A 26,747-nucleotide genomic window follows, 5' to 3' on the forward strand; every position below is an offset into this window, starting at 1 on the left:
CTAGGTCCTCTGTGTATATATTATGGTTATATGGCTTGGTGTTCTTGTGAGACTCCTAACAGGAGGTGTGAGAAGTATTTCAGACTCTTTCCTGCACGCCCTTCCTCCAGCTGGGTGTCCCCTCTTCTCGACTTGACATGAGGGCTTGTGCCTAGTCTTTTTAGTCTTATTATAGCTTGTTATGTCATGTTTGGTGGATATACCTTGAAGGTCTGCTTTCTTTCTCCTTCCTCTCTCTCTCTTTCTCTTTCTTCCCCTCAGGAATGGAGGGGTGAATCTAGGAGAGAGGAGAGGTGGAATTAGAGACAGAGAGGAGGAAGGGAAACTGTGACCAGGATGTAATTAATGTATGAGAGAAAAAAATTTTAAGTACAAATGTTAAATTACATTGTTTGCTTTGAATTGAGTTTTGCTGTTTGATGTTCTAACATTACTTTAAGTAACCTACACATCATCCTATTCACCATGGAAATGAAGTCTCTGGAAAGAGCATGAAGAAGAGAGACTTCTAAATTACTATTATACTCTTCTGACTTCTTGAATTTATTTTTCTGATTCTTGCTTGGCAGTATTTTAAGTGTCTCTTATTGATTGTGTCTGCCAAAAGTGTTTTGAAAAGTGTTGTGATGAAATTAATAGAGTGATTGTCACAATTCATTCTATTATGACATTCATAAAGCACACATATATTAAGTGTAGAGTTAGACATGTTTTTACATGTGCTGCACCTCTGAAAACATCACTCAGCTCAACCTAATAGAATGTTTCTTTTACTATTATGTTTCCCATTATGTATCATTCATTCTGTTTAATAATTTTCTATTTAAAAAGTAATTACTATTATCATTTAAAATACTATACTTACTGTCCATAGTCTGAATTAAATATAAATGGACAATATACTTTGTAAAGCCTAATTTAATCTATGAAATATATGTCACAGAATTTATTTCTGCGTAGTATTCTTACTATTTGCATTATGTAACTGCAATGACAGTGGTTACGAGTGAAGGTAGGTCATTTACTGTGTGTAAATAAATTTTGCAACAGGGACAATTTATTTTTTTTTATTTTTTTTATTAATTAATTAATTTAATTATTAAAGATTTCTGCCTCTTCCCCGCCACCACCTCCCGTTCCCTCCCCCTCCCCCAATCAAGTCTTCCTTCCTCCTCAGCCCAAAGAGCAAGCAGGTTTCTCTGCCCTGTGGGAGGTCCAAGGACCACCCACCTCCATCCAGGTCTATTAAGGTGAGCATCCAAACTACCTGGGCTCCCACAAAGCCATTACATGCAATAGGATCAAGAACCCATTGCCATTGTTCTTCAGTTCTCAGTAGACAGGAAAATTTATTTTGATCAGTTATAGAATAATACTTGTAAATTTTTAGTTGTTAAAATTTCTATGAGATTCAGAGCTAACAACAGAATTGTCTAAGACTTTGAAGATGTTTGAAAAGACAGGAAGGATTTTATATGTAATATGAGCAAGAATCTGTATGAACAGAGGAGTGAGCTCCAGGCATTTGTTTGTAGAATGAGCACTCAATTTGGAAATGATGAGGCTACAAATATAACCCAGTTACAAGGCATCCATGGTAAATTAGGATGGGTCATGATCTCAGTAGGACTGGTGTTCTCGAAAAGAGAGACAAGACACAGATGTAAATACAGTGATAATCCCATGAGGTCATCTAGACAGAAATCCCATGAATCTACCATTTTGTTTGCTATGGTTGAATTTATTTGAGGTCAACCATGTTATTAAACTACTAAACGTGAAATTCCAAAAATATAAACAACTATAAACAATGTATAATTTTGAAGTCATTGGCCATTGTTAGGTCCAGGGAGGTCATGCAAAGATGGGGATAGACCAACAAAGTCTAATAAACCAGAAGGAAACTTTATTCCAGAAACCAGAATCCAGGAAAAAATAATAAAATAAAATAAAAAATCTCCATGGGGCACTAAAAGCTTATCAGCTAGCTGAGACCACAGCCTGAAATGGATTTTATAAGGCTGTGGCAAAGGCTGGTTTCTGAACCCACCTTTTAGAATTAGGTCTGAACAAAGGGATTTTTACAATCTTGAAGTAAAACTCAGATGTAAATTGCCTTACTTTACAATCTCCATTAACAGATTTTTTTTTTCAGTTAAAACAGTGTTTGTACTTAAACCATTGTCTTTCTTGGTACTGCCTACTCAGCTCATATCTGTTATTAATCAAGGATGGCTGTGGGTGTTAGGCTCTCAGTTTGCAGATATATTCTTTGACCTTGTAGACTGAGGTATGGGTTGTAAAGCTGAATAACCCATTGTTAATAGTTAATTCTTAAGCTACTGAGAAAGCTGCTAATAGTTTGTTCTCTTTCTCCTAAGTTATAACTTTATATTTCTTTATTTCTACATTCTTATCTCTAGAATCTACATTTTTACAATCTTATTTTTGGACCATTCACCCATCTTCAGCAGTGTGTCAAAATCTCATCTTGTCTTCCTCTACCCTTGCCTAAGTGCCTTGAGAGGAATATTCTTGTTATCACACCAAACTCTCTACCTTCTCACTGGGAGGAGACTGTGCCAGAGTTACATGTGATTCTTTGTTATATTCATGTCTTCCTAATTCAACTTAAAAATGGGTAGCAGGCACATGAGCAGCAATACTGATGGTGAGGGCTTTCTTTAACTGTAGTGATATATCCCTGCTGCTTCAATATTACACTTCATCTCTGATTAGTGTACTAGCTTCCTACCTGTGACCGTAATGAAACATGCTGATGAAAATCATCTCAGTGGAAGGCCTTATTTCTCAGGTCACCATTTTGGAAAGTCAAGGAAAAATCTGGAGGCAAGAACCATGGAGGAACCCTACCTACTGGCTCACTCCCTACTCATTCCCTGGTTCATGCTTGACTAGAATTTTTATAGTCTTGGACCACTCAAGGAATATTGCTGACCATGGATGGCTGGGCCTTCCCATATTAATTAATAATCAGGATAATCCCTTCAGGTGTGCCTACAGAACAACATGGTCTCTACAGTTGTGCTTCTCTTCTCAGATGACTACAGGAAGGTTACCTTGACACTTAAAGCTGAGTACAATGAAATAAGCTTATTTTCTAATTGACATGATGAATATACAGATATAGGATAAAATGCAGTATACAGAGGGTACATGTTTCAGAATCTAAGAAACCCATTTTAACTAATTTAAATGTAGGCTGTTCTGTCTTCTTTGCATACTCCAAATTGGTATTTCTGATATTTATATGACAAATTTTGTGAAGAAATTCAAGGCACATGCATTTACTCTTTCTCTTTTAAAAGTCATAATAAACTCCAAGTAGCAATACATGAAGAAGGGAGGGTTGACTCCCATTTTACACATGATGTCTTGGACAAACTTGCTGAGAAGTGTCTGACACATTCTCCTTTTGAACTAAGCCTATGATTGGTTGACTTCCTCTCTTCTGTCCCCATTCCTGTTCAAGAGCTGCTGTGGCAGTCACTGGTACCCCAGGCTTTCAGTTATGTGTACCTCTCAGCAAACTAAACACTTTTACAACCTTATTCTATTAACCTAAGTTTGTTTTTGTTCACTTGTTTTGTTTCTGAGGAAGGACCTCACTCTGTAGTCACCACTTCCCAGGAAATTGCTGTAATCATCCTGCCTCAGGCTCTCAAGGATTATAAAGAGGAGCCATCACATCCAACTAACAATGTAGTTCTTCATTTAATTCCCTTAAAAATACATTATTCTCTCATTCAGTACATCCAGACCACAGTTTCTTTGATCCTACTCTTTACATCTCCCCTCCATCTCATCTTCCCCACACCTACTTTTAGAAAAGAACAAGTCTACAAGAAACAATAGTCAACCATGCCAAACCATACAAGAAGATGAGGCAAAAGGCCTTACACTGAAGCTGAACAATGCAATTTAACAGGAAGAAGAGTCCCAAGAGCAGGCAAAAGAGTCATAGACACAGAAGTCTTACAAAAACACAAAGCTAACAACCACAACATATATATACAAAGGCCCATACAGGCCCCATTCTTGCCTCTTCAGTCTCTGTGAGCCCATATGTGCCCCACTTAGTTGATTCAGTGGTCTGTGTTCTCCTGGTGTCCTCCATCCCCTCTGATTTCTACAATCTTACCTCCCTTCTTCTGAGAAATTCTCAGAGATTTGAGGGAAGACACCCAATGGAGACCTCCAGTTTATACTCTATCTCTGCATATTTTCTGACTGTGGGTGTCTACATTCACTACCAATTCTTGCCAGAGGAAGCCTCTCTGATGATGACTGAACAAGGCACCAATCTACTTCATCTAATTTTGGTGACCTTTATCCTAATGGGATGTTGGGAGTTAGTACTGAATGAGTGGAAGGATGGGTGTTGATGTGGTTAATATTACTATAAGACTGCATGGGTAAATACACACATGTGTGTGCATGTGTGTGCCTGTGTGTGTTCATATACTCAAATAGGAGGTGAGTTGAATTTTTAAGAAATAGAACCTTTGTATACATTTCTTCTTCATTAAATTTTTACAATACAATTCTAGTCCCTAAGTTGTTATTCTGAGCATTTAAGAAATGAAGAAATCAGAGATAATTATTGCTTTGCACAAACTTACAAAAAAGGCAAGCCTGGACTAACAAACAGATCAACTTGACAATAATACTATCAGTCTGGCTACTATTATATCTCTAAAGAGATTTCTTTTTGCTGTGTTGGAAAAGTCAAACCATAGCAACCTTGCAATCAACAGCAAAATGCAGCTTGATGTAAAGTAACTGTCACTTAGACTTAAGTAATCCAGTGAGTACTTAGAATTAGTTACAAATATTCTTTAAAACAAATATTATATCATAGGTTGTCCCTAAGAACAGGAATAAACCAATACATGCCAATATTTCTGTATTAGTCAGCTTTCTCTAGAATAACAGAAATTACCCAGTGAATCTCTTTCTCTCTATATATAGGGGATTTATTAGAATGACTCACCAGCTGCTGTCCTGCTCATCCAACACTGATTAACTGTAAACAGAAAAGTCCAAGAATTCTGTAGTTGCTCATTCCACAAGGCTGGATGTCACATTTGGTCTTCAGTATACACTGATTACCTGAAGAATAATACCAGTGAAGGAAAAGATTTGCTTGCAAGGTCATAACAAGGTGGCAAAGACCAAAAATTTTTTTCTTCTGTGTATTCTTTTAGGTTTCTATCAGAAATTGTAACCCAGATTAGAGGTGGACTTTTCCAGCTCAAATTATTGGATTAAAGTTGTGTTTTCCTGACACAAGATATGCAAAGAATTCGTTTATTGGTGTCTTTTTCTTATCTGCTATCCCATGCTTCATTAGCCCTTGAGACAGTGTGCTCCTTCATGCATCTGCTCTGTCACACAGCACTGTCTCTCTCTGATGTGGTCTTCCCACTTATTGTCAGAGCTGACAGATATCTAAGCACTCTACATCTCATCTTACGCAAGGATGTTCTCCACACTGTGTCACACATTTATTATAATTGAACCTAAACTATAATACTAAAACTCAATTTGAACAGCTGTAATATAAAACAGTGAATCTACAGTTTAAAAATCAGGGATATTGACAGCTTTAAAGATGAAGATGGTGATCAAAAAATGATGTGGGATTACCCCCTGTATGCTGTGAATACCATTGTTTAATAAAGAAACTGTCTTGAGCCTATAGCAGAGCATGGAATAACAGAGCTAGGTGGGGAAAACTAAACTGAATGTGGGAGAAGGAAGGTGGGGAGTGGAGAAGTCATGGAGTTGCTGCCAGAGACAGATATGCTGAAATCTTGCTGGCAGGCCACAGCTTTATGGTAAAATATAAAATAATGGAGATGGGTAAATTCTAGATGTAAGAGCTAGCTAGCAATACTCTTAAGAAATTGGCCAACCAGTGGTTTAACTAATAGAGTTTCTGTGTGGTTATTTCAGGAGTCTGAGCAGCTAGGAAAGAAACAAAAGAAAGTCTCTCACCCTCTACAGAAAGATATGTAGGAGAGACTGACAAATGGAGAGGTCAACAGAGAGGAATCAGATGGCTAATTCACTGTAATCATGCATTATTGTGTATCATCATTCTCTCTAAATCATCTATTTATGTTCCAGAGGTTAAATATTTTCAGAGTAGTATGTCTCTGTGTTAGTGATCCTCCATAGTCTCTGCATAACCTAGCTTTTGGTAAAACTTTACTATTTTGTCACCAACCGGTATTCAAGACAGATAATAAAATTGCCATGTTGTGCATTTCTGACTATTTTTTTATTTGTTCCTGTGTATTTTCTGTTTTTATACAGCATAGAAGAAAACTCCTGTTTTCTTAATTAGATTAATTCCTGTATTATTAAAATAACATTGAGCCAAGTAAGCTACTCAATATATGTGAAAATGAAGAGAACTCAAATAGAGACAATATGTTCTGGAACAGATTTTATTAAAACTATCCTGATCTCTGCAGATCTACTCAAGGAAAGAAGGAATGATGATACTGTTTGGAGAGAAGGTTTGGGGTACTGGTGTTGCCTGGGTGATCCATACCTCAACCACTTAGTTTGTTCAGATAAATTTTCTGATTTCATCTCAACTGCCAGATGCCAAATTGTTATGCATCAGAGACAAATCTGCCATATGTGTCACCATGTGAACCTTCCATTACATAGACATGAGTGAGATTGATACTAGACATTAATACTTTCCTCAGGAAAATGACAGAAAATGGTGATTAACTGAGAATAAAAATTAAAACAGAACAACAAAATGTCCATGCTACATAAATAAACAAAGGTAATTTATCTCTTGTGTTTCTGGTCATTTGGGGTAAGCCCCCAAAAGATTTATATTCATGCAATTTATGACCCTTACCACTGCTGTAAGGGAGTTTCTTCACCATCTCTCCCAAGGCAAAAAGAAATAAACTCAGGTACACAGTTTCAGACTGCATTGAAGAAATTACTTTGCATGTCTAAACTAACCAACCATTCCCCATGTGAGAAGATAGTAGAGAACTATGAAAACTATGAATGCCCAATGACAGAAAGCCATGCCTTTGATTCCCCAGATCACTGACCACATTAATAAATGCAGTTGATAAAATCCCTCACAGACATCTCAGAGGCCCTTTTCTCAGGTGATGCTAGATTGGGCAAAATTGGAAATGAAAACTAACATTAGAGTAATCAAATCCACAGTGGAATTTAAATGTTAAGATCTTACATCAATAATCATGAAGTTGTTATATGAACAAAAAGGAAGTTCACAGTGAAAACCAGAAAAATACTTATTCAAAGCCTATTTCACAAGAAAGGACTCATGCCTGGTACCTGTAAGTGGGTCTCAAACCTGTGGCTTGCTAGGTCAGAGGCCTGAGGAGAATCTACTACTATTATCCTACTAAATGGACAGAGTAATAAACTTCCCCTAAATCATGATCTTTATAACATAGATAAGTTCACCTGTCTACCCTGATTAAGGCAGCTTCCTTTGCAGTAGATGGTGATTAACAGAGAAACCCACAACTGGTCACTGTGCAGAGGAGTGTGCAGTCCTCAGCTGCAAATAAGACAGGGGTGTCACATCTCTCCAGCAAATGCTCAGAGATCATCACAGAAGAGGGTGTATAAAGACTGTACGAGTCAGAGCAAATTGTGTACTATGAACATTACAGTTCAGTCACACACATGAACACACAGTTGCTGGGAGTGACTTGGACAATATCAAACCATCCAAACCCCAAAAAGGATGGAAAATGGATCATGAAGTCCCACTCCTATCTGAGAAGTTATTCACAGTTCTTGGCTTCTGGGAAGAAAGAATCAGTTTTCTTTAGGGACACACCCCCGAGAAGCTGCCCAGCTTTATTCAAGAAGTGATTCCACACCCAATCTCAAACTGGCAACATTGAATGTACTCAGTGAAGTGGTGGACTGAGAGATAAAGAGAGACGAGAAATAGAAAGGTAGGTAGGTAGATAGATAGGTATAGATATAGATAGAGATAGATAGATAGATGATAGAAGATGATAGATAGATAGATAGATAGATAGATAGATAGATAGATAGATGGATGGATGGATGGATGGATGGATGGATGGATGGATAGATAGATAGATAGATAGATAGATAGATAGATAGATAGATAGATAGAAGATAGATAGATAGATAGATAGATAGATAGATAGATAGATAGATAGATAGAGGTAGGTAAGTTGGTAGATAGACAATAGAGCACCTAGAAAGGAAGGAGGTGAAAATAACATACAGGGTAGGGGAGAAACTGGATAAAGGAAATGAAGAGAGGATTTTTTCCAAACATAGGCAAACATTACTATGAATTAAAACTAAGAGTAAAGTGGAGAATATAAATGTATTACTCTTTTAGGTTACAATTTATCACTTTCACTCCTCTAGTTATTAAAATGTTGCTAGAACATGCAAAGCAGTATTTGACTTAGATTCTCCACAAACAGTCTTAAGAGTGGAACAAATTGCATTAAGGGTAGGTTGCCTAGCAACCAGCTCCACACACAATGCTGAAGACCTTTGAGTGTCTCACAGCCAAGAATACCCAGCATGCAGATCCATTATGAAGACAGGAGATGAAGATGGAAGAGAAGACATTAACAACATGCTCCATGGAGTAAAATAGTATTCAGATGCTGCAAGGCAAAAGTCCATCAACACCTCTGCTCATACATTTCTTTCCTGCAGGGACATGTGTACAGATACACCAACTTTGAAAAATAAAACTCTATAATTTCAAAGTAAGAAATCATGGGCCAGAAACAAGCACTGGTGATGTTTCATATCACAGCTAAGCCAGCTCTGGAAAGTCAAGGAAGGGTTTGAGTGTTTTTTGTTTTCTTTTTTTTATTCTTGATTCAGTTTCTTTTAAAATACACCTTTTGGTTGACAGAGAAACACTAACTAAGTTATTTTTGCAATCAAACAGTAGGATTTTTATAAGATACTATAAACAGACTAAAGAGTGAGTTCTAACACTTTGCACGTTAAATTTTTTAACTTGTCTTTGGAACTATTCAGAAATTGTAATAGATTAAGAGGCAGGAAACAGGAAGTTTCCAATTCTGAATGTGTCTTTTAATGTGTTAAATATTAAATATGTCCTCCTGGGCTTTTCCATTTTACCACCAACCATAATGTTGAGCACAAGGCTTCTCAATGGTATGAAGAAATATCAAATTTAAAGAAGTAATTATGCAAAAAATCACAAAACCCCACACAAATAAAACAAAAAGAATTAATTAGGCAAATTCCTATCTAAAGAACAGAGATCTGTAGTTCTGATGCATGAAGAACAAGAGCAGAAGAGTATCCCAGGCTCAAGGGAACAGAGGGAGGGAGACAGGGGCCCATCTATCCTCTGCTTTATTTGAACTGTATTCCTAGCTGGCTATAGTGTTCTCCTTAGACAGTTCACTGATATGCTTTATACCAGTCTATCCTGAGAACACTCTCACAGACATACCACATACAGGGTCTTAAAAACTACCTGCGTGTTCCTTTGCCAAGCCAATGTGACATCTAAGGTTAACCATTTTATCAATCAAAACTTATTTTGATATAACTGTGAAACAATTTGTTCTTGTGTTATTAGTGGTAATTTTCTAAATTTCATTTATGCAATGTATTACCTGATCTTTGATAATTAACTGTTCTGACATTTTTGAACTGTTTAGTTGCTTGTCCATCTCAGAAGAAGGAATCATTAAAGGCTCTTCAATGAGTGGATAGCAATGTGTTCGTCTTTTCCTTACAACCATAACATGTTCTCCATGCTATTCATCACCTATATCAAATGTGTAAATCTACTGGCTAACAGAACCTGACCCTGTGTAGTAAACACTGTCATTTTTTCTTTTTAAAGGTATTAATGCCTCAACCTTTAGCAGATTTTCTTTTCTTTCTCTCTCTCTCTCTCTCTCTCTCTCTCTCTCTCTCTCTCTCTCTCTCTCTCTCTCTCTCTCTTTAACAGTGAGATGGAACTAAATGAGATCTATTCATTTACAGACATCACCAGAGTATAACATTGTATTTCGGTCACAAGTTAATGGGTTACTGAGTAATCAAAGATGTTTTGAAACTCTTGAGTAAACATGTTGATGTATTTGAAAGATTATGGAAGAAAAGGGAAAGGTTTATTCATTTAATATATTAGTAAATCACTGTAAGTCCATCAATAGAATGATGGGATCTTAGGACGCAAGTCACAGATCTGACTCACAGAGTGTTATCCTGCAAAGTTCATTTTACGTGTCCTGCTTCTGATATTTCCACACACATTTGAATCAGGTCCTAAGTTTCCCCATTTAACAGAGGAGAATATGAAATCAATAAAAACTTTTATATATTGTTTAAGATGAAAGAATAGGGAAACAACAAACCCAGATTACAATTTAAGTACTCAAACTTCAGAGATAGTCTTACAGTCTTATCCTCTGGTGTTATAAACCTGTTGGCATAGTTACTCAGACCGATGTGCTTCTTGTACCAGGTATTGCTCATATGACCTTACAACTGAATTCTGAATTTTAAGGTTTATGTGGAAAAATTAATTATATCTTCTTTCTTCTTAGTTGTTTTTTAAGCTTTCACAGTTAAATTAATAGTGAATTCATTATCAAATATTTTATTTATTAGCCAAGCTTTCAATTAGCTTAGGGTTAATGAAATGACATATTCAATAAAATGATTATATTTTTATGTAAATACAGAAATTTCAACCATATTTAGCATACCACATAAAATATAATGTTTACTTATTTTTAAAATAATTATACATTATACTGGATTGTTTTATGACAACTTGACACAAGCTAAATTCTTCTTAGAGGAGAGAATGATGATTAAGAAAATACCTCTTCATGGATTGTAGGAGAGATGACTTCCCCCTCATCAATGCCTGAGGCAAGTGGTCATAGAGTCGAAAAGCTGTCCTTGCCCCTCATCAACTACAACACTTCAGAGAGAGAGGAAGGGGAAGGGGAAGAGGAAGAGGAAGAGGAAAAAGAAAAGGAAGTAGAAAGGACTATGAGCATTGGACATAGACTTCCTGGAGTCTCACAAATTAAAGGCAAACTACAGAAAGAAAGAAAGAAAGAAAGAAAGAAAGAAAGAAAGAAAGAAAGAAAGAAAGAAAGAAAGGAAGGAAGGAAGGAAGGAAGGAAGGAAGGAAGGAAGGAAGGAAGGAAGGAAGCCTTTTTAAGATCTCCTTTTGGCTAGCCTGCAAAATATTTTCTTTTTTTTTTTTTTTTGCTTTTTCTTTCTCTTACTTGTTTTTTTGAGAGAGGGTTTCACTGTAGTTTTAGAGCCTGTTCTGGAACTAGCTCTTGTAGACCAGGCTGGCCTCGAACTCATAGCCATTCACCTGCCTCTGCCTCCTGAGTAGTGGGATTAAAGGTGTTCGCCACCACAGCCAACTGCAAAATATTTTCTTAAATAGTGATCAACAGGTGAGCACCCAGGCCATTGTGGATGGTGACATTCCTGGGCTGGAGGTCCTGGGTTCTAAAGGAAAGCATGCTGTACAAGCCACAAGAAACAAGACAGTAATGACCTCCAGTGGTCATTGCATCAGCCCCTGGTTCCAGGTTCCAGTCCTGTTTGGTTCCTTTCCTACTTTCCTTCAATGGTTCACAGTGACATGGAAGTGTAAGTCAAACACTTCCTCCCCAAGTTGCTTTGGTCATGGTGTTTTCTCTCAACAATAAAACCCCTAACTATGACAGATATTTTATTTTCTAGATGCTCCTTAGTGGATAGTTACTTTTTCTTCTGTCAGCACTCAAACATCTAAGGTCTCTTAAATTTTTGATGATGTGTATTTTTCTGCAAAGATAAGAACAGAACCCTACCCTAACCCTTATGAGCTTTACTTACCACCTGTATGATTGCCACCATTGTGGATGAGGTATCATTTCTCTTTTTCAAGAGGTTTCTCCTTTGCAAAATGAGTCTTTATTAATTTTGATGGTATTCCTACTTTTTTCTTCTCCTGTGAAAACAAGAGTGAAACCCTTTCCCCAACATAGTACATCTCTTGGTTTCCATTTTGAGGTAAATACTTCCTTGAAGTATAGTGGTTTGTTCAATTCAGAAGTTTTTTCCATTATCCAATGTGTCTCTGCTGCTGTTGTTCCTTTCTCATTAGCATTAAAAAAATCAAGGTAAATAAAGCATTATGGAATCTATTTCTTGGGTTATTTTCCATCCTTTTTGATTGTTTAGCATATCCTGTATAGTACGGTTTGATCTTTCTATAACTGCCTGACCTGTAGAATTATTTGGTATACCTGTAATGTGCTTTATATTATAATAAGCAAAAAAGCATTTCATTTTCTTATATACATATGCTGGACCATTGTCTGTGTTTATTTTTGCACGTATACCCATAATGGCCTTAACTTCTAATAAATGTTTGATTACTGAATCAGCCTTTTCTGAGCTCAAGGCAGTTGCTCGTTGAAAACCTGAATATGTGTCTATGGTGTGGTTTACATATTTTAATTTAGCAAATTCTGTAAAGTGGATTTCATTCCTTTGAGTACCCTTTTCTTTTTTTGTTTTAACAGCAAAAGGGGAAATGACGTAGGTGGGTCTACTATCTATCTGTTGCTTTCAATGGTTAATTAATAAAGAACTGCTTGGCCTTTGATAGGACAGCAGCTTAGATAAGCGGAGTAAACAAAACAGAATTCTAGGAGGAAGAAGGCAGTGAGTCAGACGCCATGCCTCTCCTCTCCAGGTGCATGCCATAGCTCTCTTCTCCGAGATGGACTCAGATTAGAATCTTTCCTGGTAAGCTACCATCTCATGGTGCTACACAGATTATTAGAAATGGGTTAAGAGTTAGCCAATAAGAGGCCAGAGTTAATGGGCCAAGCAGTACTTAAAAGAATACAGTTTCCATGTAATTATTTTAGGGTATAAGCTAGCCACACGGGCGGCAGAATGCAGCCCACCGCTCCTTCAACAGCACAACCAGGAACAGAGTCTAGCAGCCAGAAATGGGAGCAGGAAGCAAGAGAGCTAGAGCAGGGCTACCCATGCTTTTTAAAGCAAAAAAGACCACGCCCAAGTGGGCTGGTATCTTAAAGGATATTGGCTAAAGGAGGAGAAGGAGCTCCCACAGCAATAGAATATATTAATTTTCGAATATATACATGCCTGACATTACTTCCTAGGATTGACAAGACCCACTTTTTGGCAGATATTGAATCTCTTCTTTAGCTTTGAAAATATACTTAATAGTTGGGAAATTTATGCTGATTATGATTACTGTGGTCTGAGTGCTCTGCCCCTACAAAACTTCTATACAATATAATATATAATATAATATATATAACATAATATATAATATATATAACATATTTATATAATATAATATGTAATATAACATATAACATATAATATAATATATAATATATAATATAATATATATATAATATATAATATAATCCACCAAGCTGAAGATGTAACTTAGTGATAGAGGGGTTGCCTACCAAACTCAATCAATAAATGTCTAATTGAGTAAATAAGTAATAGGAATCTAAACTCTAATCTATTAATGATGAACTGAGAAACACCTAAGATAGCAGGGTGTCGTGAGGATAATCCCACATAAAATAGGTTAGTGTACAATGTCATTTTGTCTCATGAGAACACAAACAGAAGTCACTATCTGAATTATGAACTCTTAGGAGGAATCTTCTTTTATACCTACAGTGCCGTGAGTCAGAGGTCTAGTTACTCAGTCTCTGAAATTTCACAGTAGCAGCTTGAGTTGAGGAAGGCAGTGGAGAATTATTCCAACCCATCATTTCCTTGTTCTATCACTATCTGATAATATAGAATTAAATGTCATGCATTAAATGAGAAGGAAACACCCTAGAAAACTCGTAGAACAGAAAAAACTGCAGATAATAAGGCCAATAATTAAATGAACTGCCCAGTGTCTTAAGACGTCAAAGCATCTAAGTATTTTTTCAGCTCTATGGTGAACAAAGCTTTTAGAAGCCTATGGAATTATCTTGACACATAGTTATCAGCTCGCTATAACAAATGAAAAGAACTACTAATTCTCTTTTGTCAATCTGATTCACATTGCCATGTTGGAATAATATATATCCACTCAATATCTAGGTGAAGGAATCTACTACCCATGAAGAACACATTCTTTTTATATAGTTTAATGGTTTACAGATTGAGAGTGTGTGCAAAAATTCTTTTAGAAGCAATAGGATAAAATCTCTCTCTCTCTTTCTCTATCATCTATCTATCTATCCATCTATCCATCTATCCATCTATCCATCTATCCATCTATCCATCTATCCATCTATCCATCTATCCATCTATCCATCTATCCATCTATCCATCTATCCATCTATCCATCTATCCATCTATCCATCTATCCATCTATCCATCTATCTATCTATCTATCTATCTATCTATCTATCTATCTATCTATCTACTTAGTTCCATATGTATAAGTTCCATATATATATATATATATATATACTTATGGAATTAACATCAAACACACTTATACAACCATTCTCTCTAAAATGCCTAATGATTCAGTTGTCTCTTTGGCATGCATATCTATCATCCATCTATCTATCTATCTATCTATCTATCTATCTATCTATCTATCTATCTATCATCTATCTATCTATCTATCTATCATCTGTCTGTCTATCTATCATCTGTCTATCTATCTATCTATCTATCTATCTATCTATCTATCTATCTATCTATCTATCATCTATCTATCTAGATATATTCCCCCAGGCAATTTTCTACTAGGTCAAGAAAACTTTTTGAGTTCAACCTCCACATTTACTAACTAATGTGTTCAGCATAACGGGTTGGATTGTGACTCTCTTCTCTCTCTCACACACACCGATTCAAAATGTTTTCTTTTTTGCTTCCCTCTCTTGAATGCAAACCACAATTACTTTAAATACATTTTTCATTTTCAGTTATAATCTAGACTGTGGAAAGATTGCCTAAAGTGATCATTCTGGAAGTGCCTTCTATTTGTTAGGTTGTCATTTTGGTTATTAATCTTCAGAGTAGAAAATTCATAGACATATAACTATGTGATGTATAATGGAATACAGAAAAGTTAAAATAAATTCATATGGAAGAAGGTGTTATAAATACAAGGATATTTATAAATGTTTTATGGTTTTAAAAGAAATATTCAATAACCATGCTTAAACTTTTATAAACAGCTGTCAAGGTTCCAGTTACACAACTTTGAAATATTACATAGGAAACATTCACCTACATTTATTCAGTCTGAGATCAGCAAATGTTAAGATTAATAAAAACCTGACCTTACTCAAAAATCTCAAGTTAAATATTGTATTACTGATCATGGCCTCCCATTTGGAACCACAGCTGTTTGATGAGAGTTATACAGACATATTACATAAAAATCCTTTGGAAAAAAAATAAATAAAAATCCTTTGGCGAACAGAGCTATTTGGGAGTTTCATTTTTACTTTTAGACTTTTGTTTCTGTGTTAGATCCATTATTGAATTTTTAACAGTTTTTTTCTCTTGTGTATGAATGTCTAGTAACAGATCTCTGTTTTCTCTAAATTTTTGTTTATGTATTTAGGTCAGTAATATATTTGAAATAGCACAAATAATGATTGAGAAAACTGTATTTAATTGCTACATTTATTATTTAGATTTTCTAGTTAAGATTGTCACATTTTAACACAGAAAATTTTGTCCAAAGAAAATGAAGACTTCAAGGGAACAAGTGGCCTAACTCTCAGAGGCAGTGACCTGCCATGCTCACCTCTTTCAGCTTGGTGTGTTCTCAGAATTCTTGTTGGTTTTCACCTTGTGTCTGAATTGTCCACATATTTTAGCAGGAATTTCAAGGGAACTTATTTTAAGAAAACAACTCTTTGAACAGCAAAGAGTCTGCCAGATTCTCTCCCAAGACTCTCTGCGTGCTGCCTGGTAAACAGCACAGCCTTCTCCTCAGCCTGTGTGGGAAATAACGCTTCCTTGACTTCAATGAGGAGACATTAGCCACAAGTATGACATTCAGCATTGAGCCCACTCACTACCTGATGCTGCTGGAGACAAGGTCAACTTAGAAAACAGCCCCTGCAAATCTAAGCACAGTTCCTCGAGCATTATTGGACACTGAAAATCTTGAGCTATTTAGTTTGCCTTATGGGTGACATGGTAACATTGTATCAAGACTTCCTTTTCATTTTTTATTTTCTTGACAGAGGTTGTTCATATAAATGGCAGTCAGTTCATTGATTGAACCCAAGGGCCTCCATTTCCTTTCCCTCATCCTCTTCTCTGTTCTACTCTATATTCTCAGTGCCTGCAGAGACTATCTAGAAGTCCTTAGTGGACCCTCAATAGACTTTAGAATCACCTAGAAGACACAGCTCTGGTTGTGTCTGTGAATGTGTTTCCAGTGACTTTTAAAGAGGAGGGAAGACTAGTTCTGAACATGAAAAATACCATCCCATGGGATAAATTAAAAAGGATAACAGAAGCTAAACACCTCAATTCATTTCTCTGCTTTGTAGGGATTCAGTCATCATTTCCTTTCTTTGATGGATGAGGTTTCATATTTCCTTTCATATTATGAGGCAAAATAAACTCTTCTTACTTTTTAAAATTGTTTTTGAATTAAAACATGATTACCTCATTTGCCTCCTTACGATTCCAACTTCTAGTATTTTCTCTGTCCTACCTCAAACTCATGGCCTCATTTTTTCTATAATTTTTGTTGCACACACACATAGGCACAGATACAGACACACACACACACACACATATGCTTAAATATGTTAACACAGTTTGTTCAGTTTATTTGGAATCACTTTTGTATACGTGATTTCAGAGCTGACCAATTGGTATTGGATAACCAATTAAGGGGCTCATCTTTGGGGAAGTCTGCTTATCCTGCCCTCAACATTCCTTAGCTGCCTATAGTTCTTTGTTTAGTGATGGAGAGCAGTGAGATTTTCCCCTTCCATGGTAACATTACTATTGATGCTGTATGTGTCCCAAGCTTGTTAAGGTAGCCATGTTGATGTAGTGTCTTAGGTGAAGCTATGACCAGACACAAAGGATTCTTCTGCAATACAGACCTTGCAACTTAAGGCTTTTAAGTTACTATCTGAGCTTTACCTCATAGTCATTAGGAAGGTAACTAACCCACTTCCCCAATGAAAAGTGGTTAGTTGGTGTAGAACTAGTCAACTTAAGCCAGACTTAAGAAAAATATGTTTACTCATTTTCAAATATTATTTTAATGAGTAAATAAAATACATTTTGTTTATTTATTGCTTAATTAGTATTCTATACAAATGATTAATATACTGAAAGGCTGAGAGATGATGATAGACTGCTCTGTAATTAAAGTTTCCTATTCAACAGTGTAGCTCTGACATGTAACATTTTAGTTTCCTTTGAAGTATGAAGTCTTATTTGAGATGATCATGAATTGAGATGTAGTTTTCATAATTCCTCACAACTGTTTATATTCTCAAAATGTGTTCTAAACGTTCCAAATTTTACATGCATGTTGTGTGACATTCTAATTTGATGAAATTTTGAAGCAGTGTGTATTTGAACCCAGGCATCGTATTTTAAACATTAGATTCTCTGAATTGCTTTCTTCTTTCTTATTTCCTCTTCAGGCTTTGGAATGATCTGAAAAGCACCCTACTCCTCACAGGCTTTCTGTCTATCGTCATCTCCTGTTCCCTTAGGATGCTTCACACATTTACACTGAGAACAAGTCTAGTAAATAAATGACAGAGAATTTAAGTTTTCAGGATTACAGGTGCAGGAATAACAAGCAGAAATGCTTTTTATTTTGTGAGTTGCCTCAGTTTGAAATGAAGTGTGAAGTAAAGCTCTTCTTTAAAGGGATTGACTTGTATACAGCACATTTATATCAATTCCAATGATAATGGTTTACAATGTGGCCTGCTGGAGTGACTGTACCTGAAAAGGGGTTGTAGTTACTTTCATAAGAAGAGGTCTTAGCATCTTTATATAGCCCGGCAATATGAAGCATGAATTATAAACATAAAATTCTAATAAATTATAAATAATACGATTTTTTTAATATATAGAAAATTTTTATTCTTTGGTGAAAAAATTTTATTCTTTCTATCAAGTCATTTGGAAGAGACCCCCAACTCACTTGTGTTTATTTTGAATATGTATGCAAATGCAATGAAAATTACTAGTCGGAAATTAATTTTAGAACTGCATTATGAGTCACTATATTTTTATCCCTATTGATCATTGCATCATTTACTAAAGAATATATGCTTCAAAAATGTTGGCAGGCTGGACAGTGGTGGCAAATATCTTTAATCCCAGCACTACTCAGGCAGAGGCTGGTGGATCTCTGTGAGTTTAAGGCCAGCCTGGTCTAACACTGATGCTCTGCAGGCCCTGAGAGCTTCAGGGCTTCTTCAGTCTTCATCTTCCATACTGAACACCTAAGTGCCAGCAAGCCATTGAGGCAATCTATGCTTCCTCATCTGTAAAGCTGATGATTATAGCACCCACTAGACGGTTTTGAGAATAAAGTATTCAACATAACATTAAGCTCTTTGATAGAAATGCATAGGGTTCAAAGTAAGAACATGGTTTCCTCTCTGCACAATGGAGGGCAACCAATTGCATTTCTGTTATCTGGGCCTTCAGAAGCACACAAGACCATGTGACTGGTATCTTTTGTCATTGGGTACACAACATTTCCCATAATGCAAATGAGCTGTCATGCTGACTCATGCTGGTGTGGCCTTGGCTCTCATTGATCAGGGTATCGCATTGCTGTGTCCCTGGTCAAACTATCAGTACTGTATTTCATTTATGGAAACCATCAGTTTTACCCCATTTAGGAGTGATTTGCTATCTCCTATGTTTAGAATGTGAAGACTATTTCTTGTGTGTTTATATTTCATTGTTTTGAAATCTAGACTCTACCAAACTCATGTAACAATTAAATATGGACTTTTCATTGATATTTGAACTCCATGCATGGACAGCCAGAGGATTTTTGGTGGTGATGGTTTCTCAACTTCTGGATGGATAATGTGAGACTTCATAGAATTGTTTTTGCATGATCTCATCAGAGCAAATCAACCCCTATCCTATTATGTGAGGTTTTATTTCCACTTACTGTTTAAGAAAATTCTCCATCTCAGCATTCTCTGTTTTCACATCATCACTGCTGTAGCACTTGATATTTGTATGGGAGATTTAGATGAAACAGAAAGAATTTGGTTCCTCTCTAAGAAGTCAGCTCAAAAAATAAATCATATTGAAATTATACTACAGTAAGATCAGTCTATGGCAGTGACCAAATGATCAACAGCATTTGGCTTCCTATGCAGAAATATTTATTTGTTACATGCATATGCAACCACCTTTATGTAGCAACATGTATGATTTCACTTTTTATGGAAACATTCAATAACAAATAGGTTGTTAATATTATTGGTAAATGTATGAATCTCATCAGCAAACCTTACAGAGTTATTGTGAAGAATCACAGTATCTTTAATTTAATAGAACCACAAGGTCTTATATATTAGACACAAGAAAAATTAAGAGCTATGCATCTAATTTATAATTGGTGCGTAATCACTTTTTGGATTTGTCCAAGAAAAATTCTAAGCTGAGATGCAGTGAGACCCTCCCCCAAAGTATTCAGGATTCTGCTGCTGTGTGAGATCAAAAAGCAATCTGGACATTCAGTAAAGACATGTCCAAATGAGGGGAAGAAACCACTAAATGGGTTACAGTATTTTTAAAAATATTCATAATTTTGGGAAAGAAAAGAGAAATGATATACATAATTACAGATTAAAAATCATTTAGAAATAATAAAGTCCTTAAAAAACAAATACACTAAAATAAAAAAGTAATAAGCCATGTAAAATGAGAAATATACAGAGTCTGGATCCTAAATATTATTTTCTTTTCAAAAATGTAAATCAAAATGTATGCTGCTTTGGGGGAGGGTTATGTTTTTATTTCCATAGGAAATGAGAGACTATGGATTCATTTCTATTTATATGAATCAGGTTTGATTGGGAAAGGCCCCTGAAAGTCCTGGACATAGGCATAAATGAATAAACCTAGAAAAGCTACAAAGCACATAATGTATATTTTATCTGATCAAACATAAAACAAACAATTGTCTTTGGATAACTTGTATAAATACACATTCTATACTTGTATTAATACAAAAATGCATGTTGCCTTTAAAAATTTTTATGTATTTTCAGAATAAGGGGACCAGACACTAATGAAAATGGATGCCCCGGTGATTCAGCATCTCAAAATTTCTCTGTTATTGGCTCCTCAGAACTCTGCATTCAAATAGCTTTACGTCTTCTGGATGAGATGGTCTAGCCTCACAAAGTACTACAGTCGAGACCTAATCATTATCTTGATTTTCTCAAGATTCCCCCAAAGATACCAGCACCACAGATAATAGGAAGTAGTCTAGAGAAAAAGGCCCACATTCTCAAGATATGGAGTAGGAATGGGTTTTGGTTATTCAATGGATTATTAATGTTTGTCATTGTTTAGGGGGGTTGGTTACTAGTTGTTATTGGTCATAGTCAGAAAAAAAGATAAACACAAGGGTTAAATTCAAAGATCTCTTTCTAAAAAAGGTGAATATTATATAGGAGTGATAGGAAAAAAAGGTAGATTATTGAATCTACTTTAATGAAAAAACAACTATAAATCTCAAAATATTTTACATTGGTTTGGATTTTAGTTTTTTGATGCAAATTTAAAGTTAATTTTGTTACACTGTATACATGCTTCCTTTCTTGGTTGGTGTATTGTTTTTTTTTTTTTTTTTTTTTTTTTTTTTTTTTTTTTTTTTTTTTTTGGTTTTTCGAGACAGGGTTTCTCTGTGGCTTTGGAGCCTGTCCTGGAACTACCTCTTGTAGACCAGGCTGGTCTCGAACTCACAGAGATCCGCCTGCCTCTGCCTCCCGAGTGCTGGGATTAAAGGCGTTGCAGCTCATTTGGAAATGTAATGTAAAATTAAGAAATACAGATTGATAGTACATCTATAATTGCCACAATTTTATAGTAGTCCATATTATAATTATGTTAGGTATAATTTCATGCTTATACACAGATATATTTACATAGAGAGATGGTTTTAAAACACATAAAATATCTAGAGAATATGGCATTTAATATGTTTAATAACCTAAAGCTTTTCCTGACTTCACCAATTTGCTTCAAAGGAGAATGATGCTACAAAGAACTTTTGTATGGAGTTTGTTTTCTATATGGCAAAAGCTAACCATTTGGGCAAAGAAACTGCCTTTGCCTCAATTGCAGGCAGTATACTGTACAAATTGACTAGCAGGACAAAAAATAGTGACTATCAGATGTAGCAGAGACAAGTTAGGATAGTTCTTCAAAATTCCCTGCTTCTCAAAAATTTCTGTCAGATATATCTGGCCCTCAGGCTGAAGTTGGGTACCCCAATGATACAAAAATCTTTGAGTGACTGTCCAGGAAGCCAGATATCCCTGTTATTGGGTAACAGTACACACTTCTGGGATCTTGGATAGAGTTAAATACTGAATAATTAGATTTAAAGTTCTCATTAGTTTTGCTAAAAAGCAAGTTAGGTAAAAACTTCTGACTCACAAACATAAGATAAATAATATAGTATTTTGGATATTGTACTATAATTCTGACCTGATAACTGTTTTGTTATATATAATTTTTCAATGTTGCAGTTAAAACCTTATTTTTTAAAGTTAAACAAAAGGGGGGATGTTGTGGGATACTCCTTTACACTCTGTGAATATATGCCACAGTGATCCATTTAATATGGAAGCCAAGTGGCCAACAACTGGACTGGTAGAGGCTAGTCAGGACGCAGACAAAAAGATAGCACTAAAAAGATGAGGAGGACTTTTCAGAGTCCCGAGGAGATGCAGAGAATGAAGGAGATGAAATGGATGAACTGAAAAAAGATACCGAGCCACAAGGCAGAGCATAGATAAGAAATATGGGTTAATGTAAAACATAATAGCTAGTAACTAACCTGAGCTATTGGCAGAACATTTGTAATTAATAATAAGTTTCTGTATAGTTATTTGGGAACTGTGGGACAGAAAAGTTCAACTACAGTTTTATCTTCAGCATTGATAAAAATGAAAGAGTCAAAGGAAATTATATTAGTCATAAAGCATTTTCCATCTTCTATATGGTATTATGTTATTGCTTTTCAGTAGAAATAATTTGAAGGCATACAAATTTTGTCTACCATATATTATGAAATTCTCAAAAACTAAGCACAGCATAATAAAAATAATTAAAATATACAAAAAGTACAAAATAACAAAAGACACACCAATGAACAGAGAGGTGACAAAGCAGGAAGACAGGGTGAAATAATTCGTGCTGGTAGCCTTGGTTTCTCTCTGCCTCAGGCTGTTGCCTGTACATCATTCAGAGCACAGCTTTTCCACGCAGAGATGATCTGCTGCCATCTTGATCTGAAATCAAATGGGATGATGCTTCTGATGATGAGCAATGGCCCTTATTTTTGCTTTTGCTGAGATTAAGACACTAAAGTGATCTGAATGGCACTCTAGTAAACAGAGTGGAAGGAGTATCCAAGAAGAAACACAAACTCATGAAGATTTTTCCAACAGCTTTCAAAAAGCAACTTTGAAAATGCAATTGCAAGGTTTTGTTTTGGTTGACAACACTTTTCAGAAGGATTGAGTCATCTGTTTTTCTATACAGAGATGGCTAAGTCTTTGGAGCTCTCTATAAAGCAGAAGATTATATAATGTGAAAATAAAGTCAGCAAATCTGTGTCCCCTCAGAAATCCTGCCCCAAATTGTTTCAATTATGTTTATAGTATCAAAAAAAAAGAATTCAGGAAAAATGCTGGACATTTACTTCATTCTGAACATTATCACAGGTGACCATAGACACACACACCGATGTGCTAAACTATTTGAGTGTATTGTATGCATCTCTGTCTACATACCTGAGTGATGTGGGATTCCCCTCTGTATGCTGTGAATACCATTGGTTAATAAAGAAACTGTTTTAGGCCTGCAAAGAGCAGAATAGAGGTAGCAGAATAGAGGAAAACTAAACTGAATGCTGGGAGAAAGAAGGAGGAGTCAGGGAGAATCCAAGGAGCCTCTGCCAGAGATAGGCATGCCTAAACTTTTCTGGTAAGCCACAGCTACATGGTAATACAAAGATGAATAGAAATGGGTTAAATTAAGATGTGAGAGCTTTCTAGGAATACACTAGAGTCATTGACCAAGCAGTGTTTTAAATAATATAGTTTCTGTGTAATTATTTTGGGAGTCTGGGCAGCCAGGATATGAATAATTGTGCTCCTACTACACCTGTGTCTCGAGGACACATGGTACTCTCTGTCTACATACCTGAGTCTGGAGGACACATGGTACTCTCTGTCTACATACTTAAGTCTGGTGGACACATGGTACTTTCTGTCTACATACCTAAGTCTGGTGAGCACATGGTACTTTCTGTTTACATACCTGAGTCTGGTGGGCACATGGTACTCTCTGTCTATATACCTGAGTCTGGTGGGCAAATGGTACTTTCTGTCTACATACTTGAGTCTCAAGGACACATGATATTCTTTGTCTACATACCTAAGTCTTGTGGGCACATGGTACTCTCTGTCTACATACGTGAGTCTGCTGGGCACATGATACTCTCTGTCTACATACCTGAGTCTGGTGGGCACATGGTGCTCTCTGTCTACATAACCTGAGTCAGGTGGACATATGGTACTCTCTGTCTACATACCTCAGTCTGGTGGGCACATGGTGCTCTCTGTCTACATACCCGTGTCTCAAGAACACATGGTGTTCTCTGTCTTTGTACCTGAGTCTCGAGGACGAATGGTGCTACTTGTCTATGTATCTGTGTTTGAGTAGACACACAATGCTCTTTGAACAGATGTTTGGATCTATGAACTAGGAGAAGCTGCCAGGTTCTTTATCATGTGAAGTCAGAAAATAAAACTCATTTATATAAAATTTTATATTTTTTATACAATTTTTATTTGCATAAAAACATTAAAGTAAGACCCAGAGATGAATGTAGGAGATAGAAAATATAATTTCTTAGAACAAAGGAAGGTCATGAGGAGAGGAGTTTGGAGAAGCAATATGACTGAAGGATTGCAATAATAGGTGTACTCATCCCCGTTTTCTTTCACATGTGGTGATCTTTTTGAGATACCTAATTAAAGACAATTTTTACGTTACCTGCAATTCGTAATAGCATTTTGGGAAGCATAGTTTTGATTGAAGAAGAGCAGAATTCCAGAAATAGTAGTTTTCTTTGGGCTCATATCCATTCACAGCTCCAGTGACACCAGATTCTTTCAGTGTTTTAGCCAGTGACTCGTCAGGCTGAGGAATCTTGCTGGATAACATCAAGCTACTCTTACAGACCAGCATATGTAGTAGGGTCTTTGTGTCTCTCTGAGAGCTAGTAAGTCATACAGACACAGAGCTGCTTCCTTTCTCACTTTTTTCAGATGAAATCCTTTTTATGTTGCAGAAGGATTCTGGATGCTTACATAGCACCATTGTCTTATGGAGTCATAAAATTATTTTCTTAATTGCAAGACTGTAGCTCCTCTTATATTTCAAAGGGCAGCCCCTAAGGACAACAGTTAATCCTGAGCTCCAGCCACTGTAGCATCATGGATCAGACTATTCACTAAAACAGATTCTCAACCTGTGCGTCGTGACCCCTTTGGGGATCAAATGAACCTTTCACAGGGGTTGCCTAATATAATCTGCATATCAGATGCTTACATTAGGATTCACAACCGTAACTAAATTTCAATTGTAGAGTACCAACAAAAATAATTTTATACTTGAGAGTCACCACAGCATGAGGAAGTGTTAAAGAGTCACAGCGTCAAGAAGGTTAAAATCTACTGCACTGAAGTGTTTGCAAGTCGTGAATCCCTTGCTCTTCCCTCACTATTCTTAACTCAGTCAAAGACTCTGTAGTTTAGAGGTGAAAGAAAGCCAAGTCTGGTACTGTGAAACCTTAACAGATTGTTATGCCAGTATTGAGAATTACACTTGATGTTCTGTAGTAAGTGTTGATAAGGTCCAATGCAGACCACACAACTCATATGAATGTTGATGATTTGCCTAGTTGTTTCTTCAACCATAATAAATCTCTGTGTGTACGTGCCCATTCTCTAACATAGTCCACTTCCACTTCCTAGAGCAATGATACATGCTATCCATCCACAGATATATGCTGAAAGGGGAGTGTGTGGACACTGTGACTTCACATGTTAACTTTCACTGTCAGGGCAGCAGGCTTGTCTTTGCCTAACTCTCCTACCCTGCAGTCACTCATGGCAATGCCTCTACTTCACCACTCATGAATCGTGATGATGCACACGATGCCACAATTAGAAACTATCTCTGCAGCTAAATGCTCATCAAAGTGCCTCGTGCTAGGATGGTGCTCATAAATATTTTATGAGGCAATAATGAAATGTATGTTGTCTATGCATAAAGTATATCACTCAGGACATTTCACAAGCTCAGCCACTGGCAGTTGGAAACTTAGTGTTTGCAATCAGGTATAGAACAAGATGCCAAAACAGAAATATTTTTTTTATTGAAAAAAAAAATTTTCCGCCTCCTCCCCAACTCCCATTTCCCTCCCCCTCCTCCCGCCCCTCTCCCCCTCCCCCCACTCCTCTTCTCCTCCCTCTCCAGTCCCAGGAGCAGTCAGGGTTCCCTGCCCTGTGGAAAGTCCAAGGTCCTCCCCCCTCCATCCAGATCTAGGAAGTTGAACATCCAAACTCTCTAGGCTCCCACAAAGCCAGAACCTGAAGTAGGATCAACACCCCGTGCCATTGTCCTTGGCCTCTTGTCAGCTCTCATTGTCCGCCATGTTCAGAGAGTCCGGTTTTATCCCATACTTTTTCAGTCACAGTCCAGCTGGCCTTGGTGAGCTCCCAATAGATCGGTCCGACTGTCTCAGTGGGTGGGTGCACCCCTCGTGGTCCTGACTTCGTTGTACATGTTCTCCCTCCTTCTGCTCCTCATTAGGACCTTGGGAGCTCAGTCTGGTGCTCCAGTGTGGGTCTCTGTCTCTATCTCCATCCATCGGTAGATGAAGGTTCTATGGTGATATGCAAGATATTCATCAGTATGGCTATAGGATAGGTTCATTTCAGGTTCCCTATCCTCAGGTGCCCAAGGAACTAACTGGGGACATTGCCCTGGGCATCTGGTAGCCATTCCAAGTTCAAGTCTCTTGCCAACCCTTAGGTGGTTCCCTTAACTAAGATATGAGTTTCCCTGCTCCCCTATCCAAACTTCCTATATCCCCAATCATCCCGTTTCCCCAAGTTCCCCTCATCCTCTCCTTCACACCTTTCTTTCTCCATCTCCCCTTACTCCCATCCCACCCTACCCCCAAGATTCCAATTTTTTGCCCGGCACTCTTGTCTACTTCCCATAGCCAGGAGGATAAATATATGTTTTTCCTTGGGTTTGCCCTCTTGTTAAGCTTCTTTAGGACCACATATTATAGACTCAGAGGCCCCCTATCCATAGCTAGAGACCAATTATGAATGAGTACA

Source organism: Chionomys nivalis, chromosome 23, assembly GCF_950005125.1.
Source record: "Chionomys nivalis chromosome 23, mChiNiv1.1, whole genome shotgun sequence".
Lineage (NCBI taxonomy): Eukaryota > Metazoa > Chordata > Mammalia > Rodentia > Cricetidae > Chionomys > Chionomys nivalis.